Below are 20,002 nucleotides of genomic sequence, written 5' to 3' on the forward strand. Positions count from 1 at the left end.
CAGTGTATGTGCTTTTCCCAATATACACCCAGTAATGTCGAATTCTTTCCATTGTGTTGACTTGTTTGTTATTTGGTCTGTTCACGCACATGCGCACTCTTTAAACCCCAATCAGAACGCCGCGCATGTGCTTACATGGCCACATTAATCTGCATTCGCTAGGAGAAATCTAGGTGTGTTAAACCACTTTCTCTTAATCCCTTAAATTCATAAGGAAATCAGCGCTCTCGTTTAATGACGTTTCAGAAAGCTGCTTTCAGCAAAAACCCTGGAATAAACCAAGTGCTTGTAATGGTGGTCATTAGGTCAATATTAAATAACTAATTTACATGCAATGTTTATATACTGTACATTTATCTAATAGTTCTCATTCATTAAAAAAATGTGAACCTTCCAATTTGTACCCTATTTATGGAAAGTGCCAGATATGCGTGAAACATTTGAAGCAGTTGGCCTGTGTGATGCATGCAACTAAGTCGTGTCAGTCTTAGGTTGCAGCTGAACTCAAAAGCTGCTACAGATGCCCAAAGGCTGCTGCATATGCACATACTTTCAGATTCAGTTTCATTCTAAACCATAACAATTAGAAAAGCAACACCTCTGCACAGGCTGTGTGGGAAGCTGCTTCATTGGCATGTGGAGGACTAAAAACATTTCAGCATTTCTTCAAGGCTACTGACATTCAATTTTATACTCCCCTGACGCCTGTGTGACTGAATTAAGTAATTATAAAGAAAACAAACAATATTACAATTTGGAATTCCATCAAATTGATGTCTAGGTATTTTATACATTTAACTGTGGTTGTCAAACGGTGGGTAGTAGGTTTGTTCTGAAAGGGTCAGCAGGGAAAATACAATGCTAAATACAATGAGAATCTGCAATTGCCATATAATTGTGCCTGGTTAGGATAGCAAAATGAATAGGCTAATCAACTTTGGAGTTGTGGGGAACACACATTTCTTATATCTTTTGTTTTTGGACGCAATAAAAATAAGACATTTTGCTGCAAATTCATCTGTCACTTTGTAGAAACTATCCAAATTAGGCAGATGCTAACATGGACAGATTGAGTGACATGTCCTCATCCTAGAAAGCCATGACCAACTCTATGTAAAAATAAAAGAAAATATGACCTAGACTATATAAATACATGTATCATTGCAACAAGTATAAATATGGCGTGTGCTGACCAAAATTTGTTTTCTGAAAGGAATTACTGGCTGCCAACTATAAAAATCCGAGAAACATTCAGAAACCAATCATTCAAATAATGAAGACAGGCCAGTTTTTCAAACACTTTAAGGAAATATAAAAAAAATTACCATTAATTTAAGAACATTTGTTTTTACTTATGTTCGATAAACAATTTTGATTGTAAAAAGTTGTAAAGCAAAACCGGTTGAAAACCACTAGCATAGAAACCCAATCCAGAACCAAATCTCAGTCTTTACACTTTTCCCCTCCAACACACTGATAGGGAAAAACATCACTGTGTGTTATTATTGTTCCAGGAAGCATGAGACTGTAAACCCTTTGCTCGTGCTGTGGCAGGGCCCCCAAGGGCCTGACATCCTCTCCTACCATTCCCTCTCATTAGCACAGAGCTAAAGCAGGCAGCTCTAAGAAGATGACCACACTTCTGCACCTCCCTCCGAGAGTGAGAAGTGAAGAGGCTCTACATAAAAGGGTGGACGGGATAACGGGACCCTGAGGCTTCCTCAAGGAGGTGTTCATTAGGTTAATGAAAGTGTGGCTATGTGGATACGTGTGGTGGAATGTATGGCATACGGCAGGTCTCGGGCCTGATAACAGGGCAGACGACACTCAGGGATGTAATTCTGGAACATCAGTCTCTGTGGAGTCCAGTCATAAAGCCTCGGTCTACTGTTTCCATTCAGACCCACATGCTTTTACTTTTAAAATGGAGTTAATAACGAAGCCAGATTCCCTGGCGAGCACACAGGAGGATCCGAGGCTTCAACCAATAATATTTGAGATTTTGCTTCTGGAAGGTTTTCATGGTTGAGTCTGTCCACAGACATTACGTTCTTTTCAAAACAGTCATCGTGTGTCTATGGAAATATTCAGAGTATTGTTACAAAGAAAAAGGAATGTTTAGAGAAAAAAGCCAATGAAACATGGGATGAGATCATAACTTTGTCAGGTTTGTCATTGTAATATTTTATATTTGATGCAAGTTAATGGCAAAGTGTGTTATTTAACAATAATAATGAATTGCTTTCTAACATATTTCCAAACACTCCTTCTCGCCATTGGTCTGGTATTCCCTGCCCAAACTTACGACATTCAGAATTCTCTGATTAAGATTCTCAGTCACCATTCTCTTTCATTTTATCATTTTTCATTCAATGAAAGTGAATGGTTACTGAGGCCAACATCCTGTTTAATTTAAAGGTTCCGTTTTATAATTCTATATAAATGTAGCAAGTTGCGACATTGCTTGGCAAACAAATAAAGTACACAAAATCACTCCCATTATTATCAAAGAAGCTGTCTCCACTGGAATCATTTGTATGTGGCAGCATGCAGAAGATAATCGTTTTCTGCTTGATGTTGAATTTTTTGTTAAATGTGCAATATATACAAATTTTCATGTAATATTCGCCTTTTTTTGGCCAATGTGTGAACGGCTTGTAACGGTCTGGTATTCCCTGCCCAAACTTATGACATTGGCCGAGTCAGTGCTGCTGTGTGGGGTCACAAAACAAAGCAAAGTTTTGATTGAGCCACATTGACACAGTGTTTACACTTTTCGGAAGAATCAAACTACCAGCGGCTTAATATACTGAAATTTCTCTGGACATGAAACTGGGATAGGACAAAGTACTGTATTTTACTTGTGAAAACCAAGAAAATTAAACACACCACCTTTAAGTTATTAAATATTCCTAAAATGTAAAGACTTTTTGGCAAATGAGCAAAACAACTAATCAGACAGCTGCTTTTATTGCTTTATACCTTACCTTTATGCGGCAGTGCCAAGCTGATTTCTGAATGGAAAAGGCCCTCAATCAATCTGTGGAACGGAAAAGACTAATTAATTCAAGTTGCCCTGGCCCATTATTCATTTTGATCGAAAGCGGAGTTACAGATCAGTCCATATTTATCAGATCTGCAGGTTAATTAAAACAATAACATCAAGCTTGCTGCTGGTGTCACTTGAAGACATGGTGTGACAGTGCAGCAAAATCTTACAACAACTGCTTTAACACCATGAAATCAAGGGAACAATTACCAAAATGTAGCCATGGTTCATCAAAGCAGGTGACTTGGCCACAAAGAACGGAGATTGTTTATAATCAGCATGGCGCTAGTGGTCAACAGACCTGGAGCAGTTAATAAAGCTTCAATATTATAAGCTCCAGATTCAATTCATGCATAATGCGTGCATTATGCGAGTTCCATGCCAACTTAACACAACTGACTGATCAAATCTTAACATTCACATATCTGTGAGATCACATGAGGTAGATGACATCAGATGATCCGAGGTCAGAAAATAGGGCTTTAATGTAGATTAAAACCATAACGGAGCATAATTGGTTAAAATTCTCTTACACAATCTGTATAATAGAACACATTTAAAATATTAAAAAAAAAACTCTTACAGAAAAAACCTTACAGGCCCTTGCTTATCTCTAAGAGTAAACTGTAGAAGTGTGTATGTCAGTGGGTCAGGATATTTTTATATAGAGAGAATGGGGCTAAAACCCTTTGATATACTCACACACACCCCTCTTCATGTCTCCTCTGCAGCTAATCACAAGACAACAGTGTTTCACATGCACACAAAACTGGCTGTCTGTGTGTTCCAGCAATCAGTATTTCACACTTTGACTTCAAAGAGGACAGCAACTAAACATATTCAAATTATTCATCCAAATCTTAAAGGTAAAGTGTGTTATTATTTTCAATGTTCAAATATGCTCTGCTATTCCATATTCATCAGACTCGACCAGTGGCAGACTGGGTCTACTTATTCAGACAGCTAGTCTCACCTGTTCATCTATGAGCAGGGAAGCGAACAGATTTACAAAGACACTTACCGCACCCCCAAGTGAGGAAAATCACAACCATTTGCAATTCAAATTTAAGGTTTTGCTCTCTGCTACAGGAAGCTGAATAAAGCCTAATGTTATGAGCTCGCTACGTCTCGTTCATACAGATGACACAAGAAACAAACAAGTGATTATCAGTGTGATCCAGTGGCCTGCATCTCTCACACAGAGAAAGCTGATATACTTCCCTTTTGCTAATGATTAATATGTGAGCAAAAGAGGGACATGGTGATGCTATGAAGAAGGAATATTAAGTATAGTGCACAACAGCATAGAGGTTAGGGGTTTGCGTTATGATAAAATCTTAAATCAGTATTAGTCATTATATTGTACGGTAACTGTATAGATATTGACATAGTTAGTTCTTAAGTAAAATGAACCCCCAAAATGTTTCATATATTACACTAAATCATTCACAAATAAATGGTGCTTCACCTCATCTGATTATTTTTATTTACGACTTGATGGACGCAAACCAAAAGAAAAGATTATTCATTGCAAATGAATTACGAGTCTGGCATCAGTGCAAAAACAGCCGTTTTAAATTAAAGAAATAGTTCACCCATAATGAAAATTCTGTCAATCACTCACCCTCATCGATGCTGTAAACCCATATGACTTTCTTCTTTGGAACACAAAATTAGATGTTAGGGTGAATGTTACCATTCTCAGTCACCATTCGCTTTCATTTTATCATTTTTCATTCAATGAAAGTGAATGGTTACTGAGGCCAACATCCTGTTTAATTTAAATGTTCCGTTTTATAATTCTATATAAATGTAGCAAGTTTCGACATTGCTTGGCAAACAAATAAAGTACACACAATCACTCCCATTATTATCAAAGAAGCTGTCTCCACTGGAATCATTTGTATGCGGCAGCATGCAGAAGATAATCGTTTTCTGCTTGATGTTGAATTTTTTGTTAAATGTGCAATATATACAAATTTTCATGTAATATTCACCTTTTTTTTGGCCAATGTGTGAACGGCTTGTAACGCAACATAAAAAAATTAGCCCGGACTATTAAATCCTGTAGACTAATTTTTATGCAAAGGGAGCGGGTCGCTTTTGTCGGGAAAATTAAATTGATGTGACGTTTATGCGCACTCACGAGAGCCTTGCCTCACTGCTTCTGCTACTCAACAGCGTCAACAGACAGTCTGCAACACTAGGTAACGTTATCTTAGAGATGGAATTCAGCAAACGTCCAGCTCCCAGAACAACACAGACTCCTACACAAACTCTGTATAAGCCACACAAAAATGATTTAACAGTCTGGCTAAGCAGGAACGTGATCGTGGTCGAGCGAAAACTAGAGTGAACATCGGCAGGGCATTTGATTCCTGGAGGGAACTTCGATCCGTTTTGGGGCTCAAAACAGACCCTGAAATGGCGTTCTTCTTATTGGACAGGTATGCTTACATAACTTCAAAGCATGTGAAATATAGTGCCATAAGGATTGATCTGTGTAATTTTAGTTAACTTGATCTTGCCTGCTAATGCTGGCAAATTGCAAGCTACCTAGCTTCGTAACTTTCAAATAATTTCAACAATCTTCTCTTTATACTAAAAGTCAGGTTAATGTCAATGTTAATCTGTAATTATTCAGCAAGGTAAAACTACAACAACACATGAAATGAATGCTAGACAATGTTCAAGATAATGCATAAAGCTCCATTCATTAGTGTAACGTAGCTTGGTTATACAGAAAATAGATACAATCTATTATTATAAAACAATAGCACATCGATATATCAAAATGACATTTGTGATGAAATCACATAAATACTGAATTGTGTCAACATGTTTTTTAATGTAGAGTCTATTTTATAAACAGCTACTGTCATCATCCACCAAATTTAGCAAACAGCCATTTATAAAGCTGGCTAGCTAGCTAACACCGACATAGGTTATCGTATAAATGCATTCAATGAATCATGCAAAGAAAAGTGATTACTTTAAACTACAGTCTCGTATAGTCAGACGTATATCCACATTATGTTTTAGCTCTGTTCCAGCACTGGAGAGTCAAATATAATATACAGTCTCAAAGTTTCTATTAAAACAATCATAACTGTGTAATTTGAATTATGCCATCTCATCTGTCAGCATGATGCTGATGAATCACGTTCAGTCTCTTTGTTTTGGTCGATGCTCGCGTCCCTATGGAGTGTGTGCGCGCAATCATGAACAACGGGCAGCTGGCTGCGGTTCACTTAACGGCCACAGGTGTCATTAATAACAAGGTTTTCTGAATCTTACATACTGCACATTTAAGTCATGCTGCAACGTACCATGCTATAAATGGTGTTGCAGAATCTCTAAAGGTTGATACATTTCAATAATCGTACGGTCTATACTATCATGCCATCCAGTCCATGACTGCAGGTTGTCCAAAAGGGGCGATAGAGCTGTCACCCAGCATCAGAGCATGCAGCGATCACATGCATGTACTAACCTAATACTGCAGCTCTACATGCTACAGCACTAGTGGAAGAATCTGTGCCATCATGACATATTCATTCAGAAAAGAACAGCCAAATTTGCTTGCTTACAATTCAACAAGTATTAGCATGCTTTTGATGCAACAAAACTGAAAAACAACAAATGCCTACTGTAAATTGATGATTTAATTAAAAATATATGTAAGTATGAGGTAGGGCTGGGCGGTATGACAGTATACACCAGAGGTTTTAAAGTCTTGGACAGAAATTACAATACGCAACCCTCCCCTCCCCAGTTTTAAAACCACTGGGTATAAACTCCGCCACAGCAATGTGTCAATTTGTAGAGATTTATGCATGCACCTTATACCATGGTACATGCTTGGCGTAAGTTTAAAAAAATCTGACTCCAAGAAGAATCGTTCAATCTACTACTCTGCAAAATCTGTAACAGAATAAGAGCAATGTAATTTTGATGCATCACATCACGCTGCACACGTCTGTGTAACGTGCACTAGGGTTGCATTGTATACCGGTCCTAATGAAATATCACAATAACAAAACATTTTAACCGTACAATATCATCCTGCTTATTTTGGTACCATACTACACACTGTAATTGCACCACACTGGTGCTATTAGCCAAATTTTACAGAATGTGACATTTGTTATATGAAATCAATGACAATTTGACTATTAATCAAATTTCAATCTTGATATGGCCAAGTGGAATCACTGCACGCGATGCACATATATGTGGTGTGTTTAGTGTATGAGCGGCTGTGGACACACACACACACACACACACACACACACACACAACTCCTTCAGTGCTGCTCTGAGATCTCAGCTCACGAGTATTTCAGCATTTTATTTCAAATGCAGACTTTATTAAAAACTACCACACAGGAGGAACTCAAAGAACGTCAAAATAAAAGTTATGCCAAAATAAAAGCTCTGTTTACCCAGAAGTTTGAAATTGAATTCTTACGACAGAAAAACATTACAATTTTATATAAAAATATAATATTCACAGTTATAAAAATAATACTAATAATACAAAATTGTATTTAATAATAAATGTTTATTATTATTATCAAATGTAAGAAATATTACAAAAGCAAGTGTACTGAATATCAGTCTTGTGCCACAGGTAATCAGATTTTTTTCATTAATGCTTTAATTTATACTATGAAGCTCTGTTGTACAGCTCTGTTTGTTTGACCAAAAAATATTAATTTTTTTGTTTAAAATATATTATATTTTATTTAATTTAAGCTTCATGCATTCATTTGATTAAACAATGTTTTGATGATAACATTTAATTAAAACATAAAACATGGAATCCAGAAAAATATAAGACTGTATGCACTTCTTTTAATCAAGTCCTTTTTTGTGCGATTTCATCAGTAATCTGAGGCTATTTATTTGTTGCCAAAGAATCAATTTAGTATTGATACAGAGGTAACAGGGCTCGGCGCAACCCTAATGTTCACTTTGCCTATCAACACCCCTTTCAATTACAAAAATATAGACATTACTACAAGGTTACAAAATATATTAAAAAAAATTCTAGCAATATTAATTTTTTGCTACATATATTTTTAGTGACATGTAAATTTCGGATGAGTAAAAATATTCATACTTTGATATTGGTCAAGACTTTCACTCAAACATGGTTGAGCCACATTTAATCAAGTCATTCAGCTTCCCTGTTCTGCTTTCTTTTGCAGATGATGAAGGCAGCTATGTGTATATATTTTATTAATGTGCATGTGTGTGCACGTGCACATCTCTGTCCTGTCCCTACAGCTCTCATTTCAAAGTCAGAGCAGCAAAGGGGAAGCTCCTCTCCCCCTGCGGACAGACACAGATTAAAAGCAGGAGGGAGCTGCAGACAGCCTCTGACCGCACCACCAGAGGCTTTAGCGTGTCACCTGTCTCTTTGAGCTCGAGGGCTCCATTCCAAATTGAAATAATTAACCTGGCAGAGCCTGTGTGCAGCAGAAAAGCTGCTGGTCGTGTGGTGAGAGGTAGCTGAGGCAGAGGGCCATTACTAGGTCAGTAGGACTCACAGAAGGGAATGGACCCGAGGCCAGAATATGCCTTTGATATGTAATGGGTGTGTAACAGTGAAATCAACTGCGCTTTCTGTCTCTGAAGCCAGAGAGAAGAATTACCATCACACATTGAAGAAAACACTCAGCATCATAGCAAGTAGTAGTAATTAGACCAGAAGCATCTCACAAGAGAGAAAGGCAGGAGGAAAGTAGAGTACCGCAACAACTGGGTCATACAAATGTTCAAGGCAATTTTTTCTCCCACCTCTTTGCAAGGTCTTCGGTGTCTGATGAAGGTTACAGTGTTAACCAAAAAAAAATAAAAAAGGAATCTGAGGCAATCTGCAGTTATTTAATTTACAACCAATAAAATTTGGGCAGCAAGTGTCAGCAGATATGAGCTTATGCAATACCCAAAAGCAATACTCATGATTTTAAATGTAAACCACTTTAAAGGGATAATTCAAACAAAAATGATTGTGTTGATTTGCTCAATCTCATGTTTTTCAAAACTCATATGACTAACTTTGAAAGTCCTTTCACTGCATAGAAAAAAAGAAGTCTGCATCATTTTGTCAAACTTCTCCTTTTGTGTTCCACAGAACAAAGAAAGTCATGGTTAGGAACAATATAAGGGGGAGTAAATGATGACAACTGTCATTTTTGGGTAAATTATCCATTTAAGGCCTAAATTGATGCTTTGAAGAACTCAAAATCTAGAGTTAGGTCACTCTATGACAAACCAGATGGCAGAATAACTTTCGGCAGACCCCATTGATCTGACGTAGCACATTTTCACCCAAATATTTAGAAGACTCCTGATTTCATCTAATGACTTATACTGACGATTCTCCATTCTCCATTGATCTATTGAGGAAAGCTGGTAGCTAGATATTACAAAGTGGGAAATGTATATAATAATATACAGGTGAAACTCAAAAAATTTGAATATCGTGCAAAAGTTCATTAATTTCAGTAATTCAACTTAAAAGGTGAAACTAATATATTATATAGACTCATTACAAGCAAAGTAAGATATTTCAAGCCTTTATTTGATATAATTTTGATGATCATGGCTTACAGCTTATGAAAACCCCAAATTCAGAATCTCAGAAAATTAGAATATTACATGAAATCAATAAAAAAAGGATTTTAAATACAGAAATGTCGGCCCTCTGAAAAGTATAATCATGCATATGTACTCAGTACTTGGTTTGGGCCCCTTTTGCATTAATTACTGCCTCAATGCGGCGTGGCATGGATGCTATCAGCCTGTGGCATTGCTGAGGTGTTATGGAAGACCAAGATGCTTCAATAGCGGCCTTCAGCTCTTCTGCATTGTTTGGTCTCATGTCTCTCATCTTTCTCTTGGCAATGCCCCATAGATTCTCTATGGGGTTCAGGTCATGCGAGTTTGCTGGCCTATCAAGCACAGTAATACCATGGTCATTGAACCAGGTTTTGGTACTTTTGGCAGTGTGGGCAGGTGCCAAGTCCTGCTGGAAAATGAAGTCAGCATCTCCATAAAGCTTGTCTGCTGAAGGAAGCATGAAGTGCTCTAAAATGTCCCGGTAGATGGCTACGTTGACTCTGGACTTAATAAAGCACAGTGGACCAACACCAGCGATGACATGGCTCCCCAAACCAACACAGACTGTGGAAACTTCACACTGGACTTCAAGCATCTTGGATTGTGTGCCTCTTCATTCTTCCTCCAGACTCTGGGACCTTGGTTTCCAAATGAGATGCAAAATTTGCTCTCATCAGAAAAGAGGACTTTGGACCACTGAGCAACAGACCAGTTCTTTTTTTCTTTAGCCCAGGTAAGACGTTTGACATTTGAAGCCCATGTGCAGGACCCGTCTGTGTGTGGTGGCTCTTGATGCAGTAACTCCAGCCTCAGTCCACTCCTTGTGAAGCTCCCCCACACATTTGAATGGCCTTTTCCTGACAATCCTCTCCAGGCTACGGTCATCCCTGATGCTTGTGCACCTTTTTCTTCCACACTTTTCCCTTCCACTTAACTTTCTATTAATGTGCTTTGATACAGCACTTTGAGAACATCCAACTTCTTTTGCAATTACCTTTTGAGGATTTCCCTCCTTGTGGAGGGTGTCAATGATGGTTTTCTGCACAACTGTCAGGTCAGCAGTCTTCCCCATGACTGTGAATTCAACTGAACCAGACTGAGAGACCATTTAAAGGCTCAGGAACCCTTTGCAGGTGTTTTGGATTAATTAGCTGATTAGAGTGTGACACTTTGAGCCTACAATACTGAACCTTTTCACAATATTCTAATTTTCTGAGATTCTGAATTTGGGATTTTCATAAGCTGTAAGCCATAATCATCAAAATTATATCAAATAAAGGCTTGAAATATCTTACTTTGCTTGTAATGAGTCTATATAATATATTAGTTTCACCTTTTAAGTTGAATTACTGAAATTAATGAACTTTTGCACGATATTCAAATTTTTCGAGTTTCACCTGTATAATATCTTATTGCTGAAACCACTGAACTGACTCAGCGAAATGGTGCCTTTGACACCGAGCCCACCCCAATCCCCAGTTGAGCTTCTTTGACCCAAGGGTGAATCGGCAGGCTACGGTGCTTGGAAGTACCAAGGAGGCACGACGAAGCCCCGGACGTGACAGTGGAAACGCTACTTGCCCTGGCACACACTAGCATGCCCTCAAATGGCCTGATAGTGGAAACATGGCTATTGTGTGATATTACATTTATAAGTGATCTAACTTTAGTTTGGTGGATGATGGGTGACTTAAGGCGCTTTACCATCATCAGGCTAAACTGTTACCCTTGCTGAACAGTGCCATTCTTTACCGATCTGGTCCTGTTGGTATGGTTACTGTTTCTATAAATGTACAGCTGAATTCAGAAGTTTACATACACTCAGTATGAAGTCGTTAAAACTCATTTTTTTATAGATTTAATATTAGCAAACTATAGTTTTGTCAAGTAATTTATGACATCTACTTTGTGCATGACACAAGTATTTTTTTCCAACAATTGTTTACAGAAAGATTGTTTCACTTTTTTAAAGCACATGCTAGCACGTTCATGTTAAGTGCAGTTTTGGGAAATGATCCACGTGCTTGTGTTTTATGGAAGAGTTATGCTTTGAGTGGCCCAGCTCCCATGACCACATTTCAGGCTTTTTTATCCATTGTCTCCTTAACCGGCCGACCTTCACTCTTGTTACCGGTGGATGCTTTGTGTTAGCATGGTGACTGACTAATATAGAGAGTGTCAATAAGGATACTCTGGAGACAATTGATTCAACTTTAAATCATATCAGAAAAACACAGCAACCAGAAAGAATGGTGTTAAAATGGCGCTGCAGGAGAAACAACACAAAGGAGGAACAATACTGGTTGCAGCCGTTTCCTCCTCTACTAAAACAGAAACTTCTCCCGGAGGTTGAAGTGAAGTTACATAGGAACTAGCCAGCATGTACAGTCTAATCTAAGAACATCTAATGGGTATGAGAATAATCCAGTTTTTCTGAGTAAAACAATTGTCATCAAATTAGATTTCAGCATCAATTCCAAAGGCAAAGTCAGCAATTGAAAGACAGTATGAGCAGAGGGAATTCTTCCTCCTTGTCCTTCTGGGTGGAAGCGTAAGTCTGAGAATACTTCTCATCCATATTGATCTCTCTGCATACTGCTGGACTTTCCAGGAAAACTAGAGCACTGTGCATTGGGATCAGCTGGTAGACGTGGAATAGCAGTACAAGGCATTATTCCAAATCAGATCTCAGATTCAGTTTGCTAGGTCATCAGTACACCCTTTAAATTGTCAGGACTTAGTCCCATATTCAGGAGCAAGTTTGGTTAACCTGTGCTGTGAGAACAGAACCATATTGTCATATTGTGCACAACTTGTCAGCACAAATGTTGCCATCTACTTCAAAACATTTGAAGACTGTCAATTAATTAAGATTTGATTGGATGATTGGATGCAAATTTGTGTCACATACTAGAAACTAAGTATGAGAAATGCAGAGAACTGCAAGTCAATTAAGGAAGTGCATAGTTTCTTGCCAAAGACACATAATGATTCAGAAATATCTCATTTGAAGATGAAAGTGAGAAACAATGACAGGTTTTTCCAAAGTAGGGTGTGAATGAAATGCCATAGGCAAAAGACTACTTGAAATGCATAATATGAACTCCTCCAGTCCTGCTTTGAAATTCTACCCCATAGCCAGGAGGACTGAGCACAGGAGCACAGATTCTGGGGGAAATGGGGGGTAGGTAATCCCCCAATAATCAAGACTAGCAAGTACAACCTCAAGGTGACATCACTTTGTACAGAATCTGAGAACGGCTTGTGGATTTTTATCATTCTAGGGTGGTTATGTACACATACTGCCAAAACACATTTATGTTCAAATACCATGTAAAAGTAAATTTTACATAATAGGTCCCTTTTAAGTGTTTAATCAAATATTATTTTGGTTCAAATTTGAGGTTCCATTCTTTACAGACAGAATGTTAAGACACCATATCCAATTAAAAACATGACACAACAGATGAATATCTGCTGTAAAAAAAATTACTTGTGCTGCAACAACTGATCAATAAAATCGATAATAATCGGCAACTAGTATCAAATAGATAATTCCGATATAATAATATAAATATAATAATCATAAATACTAATCAGGCACAGAGCAGCCTTAACAGCTGTGTAAAGAAGGCCTGTACCATTTTAACATTTGTTACATGTATCAATGTAATTCAAAGTAAAAAGTACAATTTACGCATATGTATACCAAACGATTATCAAGTGTAATACAAGTGTAAATATGTAAATACTGTAAAGAATTAAAAAAAAAAAATAGGCTCCTTCAGCATCCATGTTTGGTGAAATAGAACAGAATGTTGAATTTTACATTTTTAAAAGGCTAAAATGTGTCGAATTATATAAAAAAGAAAAGAAAATCCTTTTCACATACAATAGCCCAGCATTTCTAAACCGGGGTGCTTTCTGATGAGATCAAGGGTCCTGTGTGAAAAATCCTTCATACACTTCTAAAATCCAAAAATGCCTATAAAACATAAAAAAACTGAATATCATACATTTCTCAATAGTTGTAATAATAATATTAGTGCATCTCTCTCGAGCGCACAGCATTCCGCACCTCAATGAATGCTTGACGAGCACATCAAGCTTTAAAAGCGCATTGCTATACCGTGTCTCTGCAAACAAGTGATGCAATAAAACAATCACTCTTATTTACAATCAACGGTGCAGTTTACAATGCAAACGCATGACATTGGAGCCTAGTCACATCGTGTTGCTCGCTCATATTACAGCTGCTTTGACAACAGAAAAGGCAGAAATAGCAAAAATTCTTTAGGTGTGTTCCAGTCGACCGCTAGGGTCCTCCGAAGTGGACTACACATGGTATTCAGCCATCTTAAGGGAGATTCCAATCCGAAGGGAGTGCACATGTTCTGTTGGAAGGGCACTCTAAACAGCACAGGGAATAAGTGTACATCAATACATCACTGATGTAGTGTGGCTAAAATAAATACTAAAATCAAACAAACAAAAGGACTTTGAGATGCTGACGTTTCAATTAAGAATAATTTGCCTCAGGTGTGCTTTCTATGCAGTTGTGCTCAACCAAACTATGAAAAAGAACATACTCGTTATGCAATACCTTAATTTTACACCTAGATAAATGGATATTTCAAGATTATTATTCCATCCAAGTAAGTGTTGGAGATTATGATAACGTTGGCTTGTATGTGTTATGGTGATGGTCATTTTCAGGGTGATTCTGTAACTATGGGCTCTTATGACCTCAGTTTTATTTAGGACTTTTGAAATAGCAACAGTAGGCATTAATAAAGGATGATCTTGCTTTGTTTTATTCAGCTTTATATATAATTGGGCTCATGGGACATTATTCATGTTTTTCACCATAATAATTACTAAAAACTAGTTTCCAAAACTTATCTTCTAATTCACAGATTTGAAAGTCATATGATTTGAAACAACATGAGGGTGTATGATGACAATTTCCATTAATAATAAGAATAATAAGAATTATTATTACTATTAGCAGTGCTAATATGTAAAACATGTTAAATATGTATTAGGCCTAAATAATGGGTGTAAACATCCATTGTTATAAGTAGAAGTAACTAGTTACTCGCTACTTGAGTATTCTTTTAATTATATACTTATTTACTTTTTCTCAAGTAACTTTTAACATTATTACTTTTACTTCTACTTGAGTAATTCTTTTTTTTAAAGTAATTTAACTTTTACTTGAGTAAAGTTTTTAACTACTCTACCCCCTTCTAAACTCAGATAACCACTGAATAACAACAGCTTGTCAGAATGCTATTCTGAGATGCGGGTTGGCGTTGTTTTGGCAGTACAAGGGGGACCTACACAATATTAGACCGGTGATTTTAATGTTGTGGCTGATCATTGTATATAACAATATTTGTTTTACAAGTAGCCTAAATTGTATACGTGGATGTATTATTAAAGTGTAAATAAATGGATGTAAGTTTATTTATTGTACATATATATTTATTTACACATGGACATTTATATTGTCATCTTTGGGTGAACTATCATTTTAACTTCCCTTAAAAGTATTTGTTAAAGATATTTGCCAAGAACAACAATATAAATATAAGTTAGCAGATGATTGCATGTCTTGAGGGAAACAAAAGTTGAACAGGGCCATAACGTACTGTAGTTTGTATACTAAAAACAATTATTCCATCTGAATACAACCAGAGGTAAGAATTGAGGTAAGAAGTCATCCCCTGTGAGATTAAGATGAGATTGTAAAATGTTTCAGTATTAAGAATATTAATACATTAATACAAAATAAAAATCAACGCTCCGATTAAAGTGCCCAATGGAAATATGAAAACAGAAAGTGGTGTGGTCCTCATTGTGCTGTAGTAAAAGGAAGGTCGGGCTGTGGAGAAGGGTAATTGATTCAGAAGGGTGGGGCCAGGCAATCATTGTCTTGATCCCATCCCAGCTATATCACGCCCTCTCTGGAGCCCTTGAGGACACTTTGTCCGGGCAAAGGAGAGAGCAGTCTCCTGTAGGAGAGGTTTACTGTGTAGAATAATTAAACTCAGTAAACACACCCATGCAAGTCCATGTTAGTCTGGTTTAGCACACTTCTGCTGTTTTTTGTGTGTTTACAAAATTGTCAGTTTTTCTATTCAGCTTTTGTCATGCTAAGAATTTTGCATCTTGTTGGGGCTATGCAGTTTACAGAAATATTAGTAGGCTACATTTCAAGGTTTGACTGCAAGTACATTCTGCTTACTTTTGAACAAGAAACAACTTTGGTATTGTGTTGAAGCAAAACCAGTTGAGATCCACTGGGTTAGATTTTTCTTGCATGGTTACTGGCTATAGAACTCACTATAAAAAAAACGTACAGCGTCACCTTCCCTTAATAAAAACATTTAAAAAACCATTCTGCTCCAACATGTAATTTCATCATTACAATCTTCAGACAGTTAGGTCATTTCTACTGAACTTTCACCTAAATCTTGAACTTCTCTCAAAGTTTCAAAAGAACATCAAATGGTAAAACGTCAAAATAGACATCAAATTAACAGAAATAAACTCATAAGTGACAAAAGAGGTGAAACTTACATTTTTAGTCAATAACCCAAGTCAAAATGAATCAAGGCGTCAAACTAAGTCGTAAACTTATGGCAATCCAGGAACATTTGCCTTTTATTCACCCCAGTGCCAGGCAAGTCAGAGAAAAAAAAGCAGGGATACAATTATGTTTCTCCTTGCATTACAACAGCTGTTCCAGGCATGTCAAAGCACGAGGCACAAAAGCATGTAATGACGATCAAATGATTTTCTGAGTAAGGCGTTTTCTCTTAGAGCTGGATATACTGAGGATACCATTTCCACTAAGAGAAGTGACTGAACTTTCTCTCTCTCTCAGACAAAATCAACACCAGAGCGAGAGTGGCCTGATCTTGATTCGCTCCCCTACACGCATTCTTCAGCACACATTGATTAGTACTTAACCAGATTCAATGTCACTTTGTTTCATAGCCCTCTTCAGTGTGTAGAACCCTTTGATTTCCACAATGTATATCCAGTGATAAAAACGGAATCAAATATTAAAAGCAGAAGTTGACATTTTTGAAGAAAAAACAAAAACAATTCATGCTTAATCCAAATTAAAATGGTGATATGCCCAAGTGTGATGATTATACCACAAAAGGCTGATATTAAATTAAATAAATATACAGTCTGAATGTGCTGTGTGCTTCAAAGGGAATGTGTGTAGCCTGCCACTCATACACTGATAACACCTCATCAGAAGCATCACATGTGCTATTTGTTAGTATTAGATTACAGACAGCAGAGCATGCATTAAGATTGAAATGCACAGCACATGCAGACATTACTGTATATTTATATACAAGGAGGTGTGAAGCTGTCGTCAAATACATACAAATCAAAAAGCTCAATCTAAAAAGACATACATTAAGTGAGTGTTGAATGCAGCTTTCCCTGGTTCCCATCCCATTTCATTACATGGAAAAAGCAGCCTGGACATTCAGCTAAATATCTCATCAAATATCTCATTTTGTGTTACACAGCAAGTCATTCAGGTTTGGAAAAGAAGGTGAGTCAGTGGTGACAGAATTGGGATGGGTGAGAAGGACATAAACCTGCATCCTAATCTCCATCCTCTCATTCTTCCCCCAGTTCACCACACAGAGAACAGAGCAGCACACTTGGCATACCAAGAACCAAAAACATTGGTGAACTAAAAGAAAATGAGGTTAGATTTTCCAAGCATGAACTCCGGATTATATCAATTGCCAGACAGTTTCTTCTATTCCTATTTAATTCTTTTTTTATGATCTGGCTTTTGTAAGTCTGACATTTTACAGCTAAGAAATTGGCATCTTTTATAAATTCCCCACAAAACAAATAACAAACCAGGTTGCATGGTTACACATCAAGGTAAGCCTTCAGAGATTCAGCCACTTAGCTCTGAATACAATTATCCCTCTCTGGAGTGAAAGAAATGGGTCAATTGCACTGACAAGTCATGCAGACATTTGGTTAGAGCTGAGATTTGGGAACTCGGATAACTCGACAGTAATCATGCAATCACAAACATGTCTGCCACTATTTGAGCTGACAGAGAGACAGGAGCGACCTTGATAGTTTGATGCTCTGCCATGTGAACTCTACCCGCATTCTCAGTCTCTTACATTCACTCTCTCACTTCCCACATACACACTTGGCTACCATTCGAGAGTAGGTCAGGCCTGATACAGAGGCATTAAGAGTGGGTTGCTGGCAGGTTGCTGCTTTGGTCATGTTGAATAAAAATAACAGTAATAATCTCTAATATCTAAAACAGCGTAAAAATTACTCACTCTACTTGTTGGATAAGACAACTCCGTGGAATAAACTAATGTTTTTCACTCTTATTTAATATCCTTAATGTTCACTCTGTCCTTTTTTTTTTTTTTAGGTTGCCTGTAAATGAGTGGTCCTTCCCTTTGTAAAATTGCCGCCATGATGCTATGATGTTCTGAATGGTTACGAAGGAGTTGCTTTGTGGTTGCTAAGGTGTTCTGAGTGGCTGTTTGTACATTGCTAATGTGGTTGCTAGGTTGTTACTTCAGCAATGGAGAAAGCCAAACGTTTTCTATTAAATGAACTAAAGCACCCAAGGAACAGAGCTTGTGTTTATACTACACACAGGACCGTTTCAAAATTTGTTAGTTGAGGAAAATAAAGAAAGAACATCATATCCAAACCACACACATTATTAGTTTAATCCAATCATCAACAATCTTTGACTAGCCTTATAGATCAAGAATTTCAGTGATGTGTGCACACACTAAATTTTACCAAATGAACACCACGGCAGAACAAAAACACCAGTGCATTTCATCATAATTTTTAGGCAAACTAAAAGAATAAAGTATAAATCAGCCTTTATAGGGACAAGTCAAAAAAGCCAACCTACAATCCTCATGTCCCTATGGCCCAGAACCTCCTACAATGCAAGACTATGTCATTTTTTGTGCCCATTTTATTGTCCACCATGCAGGTGAAATTGTAAGTCCAATCACTAAGAAATGTAACAGTATTCACCTCTTCTAAACAAGCTCTATGATTTGAGGTATCATTCATGTCCGTAGAACATATGATTTTTGACGACTTATTTGCTAAAAATTTTAAATAATCGTAACCCATTACCAATAATGACTGTTTCCAAAACACTCTTACCACCCATTCCACCCTACCTCTGTCTGTCATTAGTCGCTTTCACACATACAGCTGCAATTTTCAGTTTACGTAGAAATGTGTGAATACGGCCCGTTCAAAAATATTGGTAAATCTAGCACTGGGTATTTCCCTGAATGAGAAGTGTAAAGTTAAGTAAAGTTAAAGATTTGATGCTATGTGAGAATTATTTTAGAGTCCTAAAATGAATGATTTGAGGTCAGGACGTGTTGAAGAGGGAGATGATTCAATTACTCTGGAGTAGTGATCCCATTGGACACATAGAGAAATTATTCCATTTAGTCTGAGGATATAAAAGACTCAAATCTGAAGTAATAGTGAGCAGCCAATGGAAATCAACCGTGCATGGTTACGACACTGGACCACAAAGAAATTGAGATGGCGAACAAACGAATAAGCTAAACATTTAATGACACTCAGCTCCAACTCACGTCGCAATCTTCGTCTTTCCACCCAAGACTGCACCCAAATGCACTCTGCCAATATCTTTTGAAGCAGCAAAATGAACGGCAGCACTCCCGTACATCCATGTTTTTTTTACATCTAGAATCTAGAATCTATAAGTGTGATCCTAGGTTGTTTAGTGTGTGATGCCCAGTTTTTGTCTGTATCTATTTACATAGTCGATAAGTGTGTAATATCAAGTATTTTTAGATTATGTTGATATTTTAGAAGTGGTGTAATCCATTCTAAAAGTGCTTCTCTTCATCTGAGCAGAAGAAGGTATTTTGTCGACTGAAAATAACTCAACTCGAGTATAATAGCATTTTGGTGATGAAGTGTGAATGGTCACGCAATGGAAAAAATTTAATCGTTGCATGTGTGCATAGCAGAAGTGATACTTTTACCAATAAAGGCAATTCAAAATTTTTACTGCAATATACCAGGTTGCATGTGTGGAAGGGCCAAATGACTAAAAATGGTGCAGAAATGTCACATGCAGCTTTAACAGAACCAAACTCCTGACATTTTACTATATTTCAGCTTTAACTGAGACCACATAGTCATTGCTGTGCACTTTCAAAATCAGACATGTGAGTTGATTGGCTTAAATACGGTGTTTTTACATGAAAGAGCCATTGTTCCATCCGTA

At 37.2% G+C, this 20,002-nt stretch overlaps 1 protein-coding gene across 3 annotated transcripts in view; it reads right to left on the reverse strand.

Moving 5' to 3' along the window:
• raph1a (Ras association (RalGDS/AF-6) and pleckstrin homology domains 1a) overlaps positions 1 to 20,002 on the reverse strand; it is a 93,280-nt gene that overhangs the window by 66,554 nt on the left and 6,724 nt on the right. For 2 of the 3 annotated variants that reach the window (XM_052142732.1, XM_052142729.1), the window contains exon 2: positions 2,988 to 3,040. The exons of the other annotated variant lie outside the window; for it this stretch is intronic. The gene's annotated coding sequence lies outside the window, so the exon portion shown is untranslated. The remainder of the gene's footprint in view (positions 1 to 2,987; positions 3,041 to 20,002) is intronic. 3 annotated transcript variants of the gene reach the window in all.

This window comes from Xyrauchen texanus, chromosome 14 (assembly GCF_025860055.1).
Source record: "Xyrauchen texanus isolate HMW12.3.18 chromosome 14, RBS_HiC_50CHRs, whole genome shotgun sequence".
NCBI classification, from domain to species: Eukaryota; Metazoa; Chordata; class Actinopteri; order Cypriniformes; family Catostomidae; genus Xyrauchen; species Xyrauchen texanus.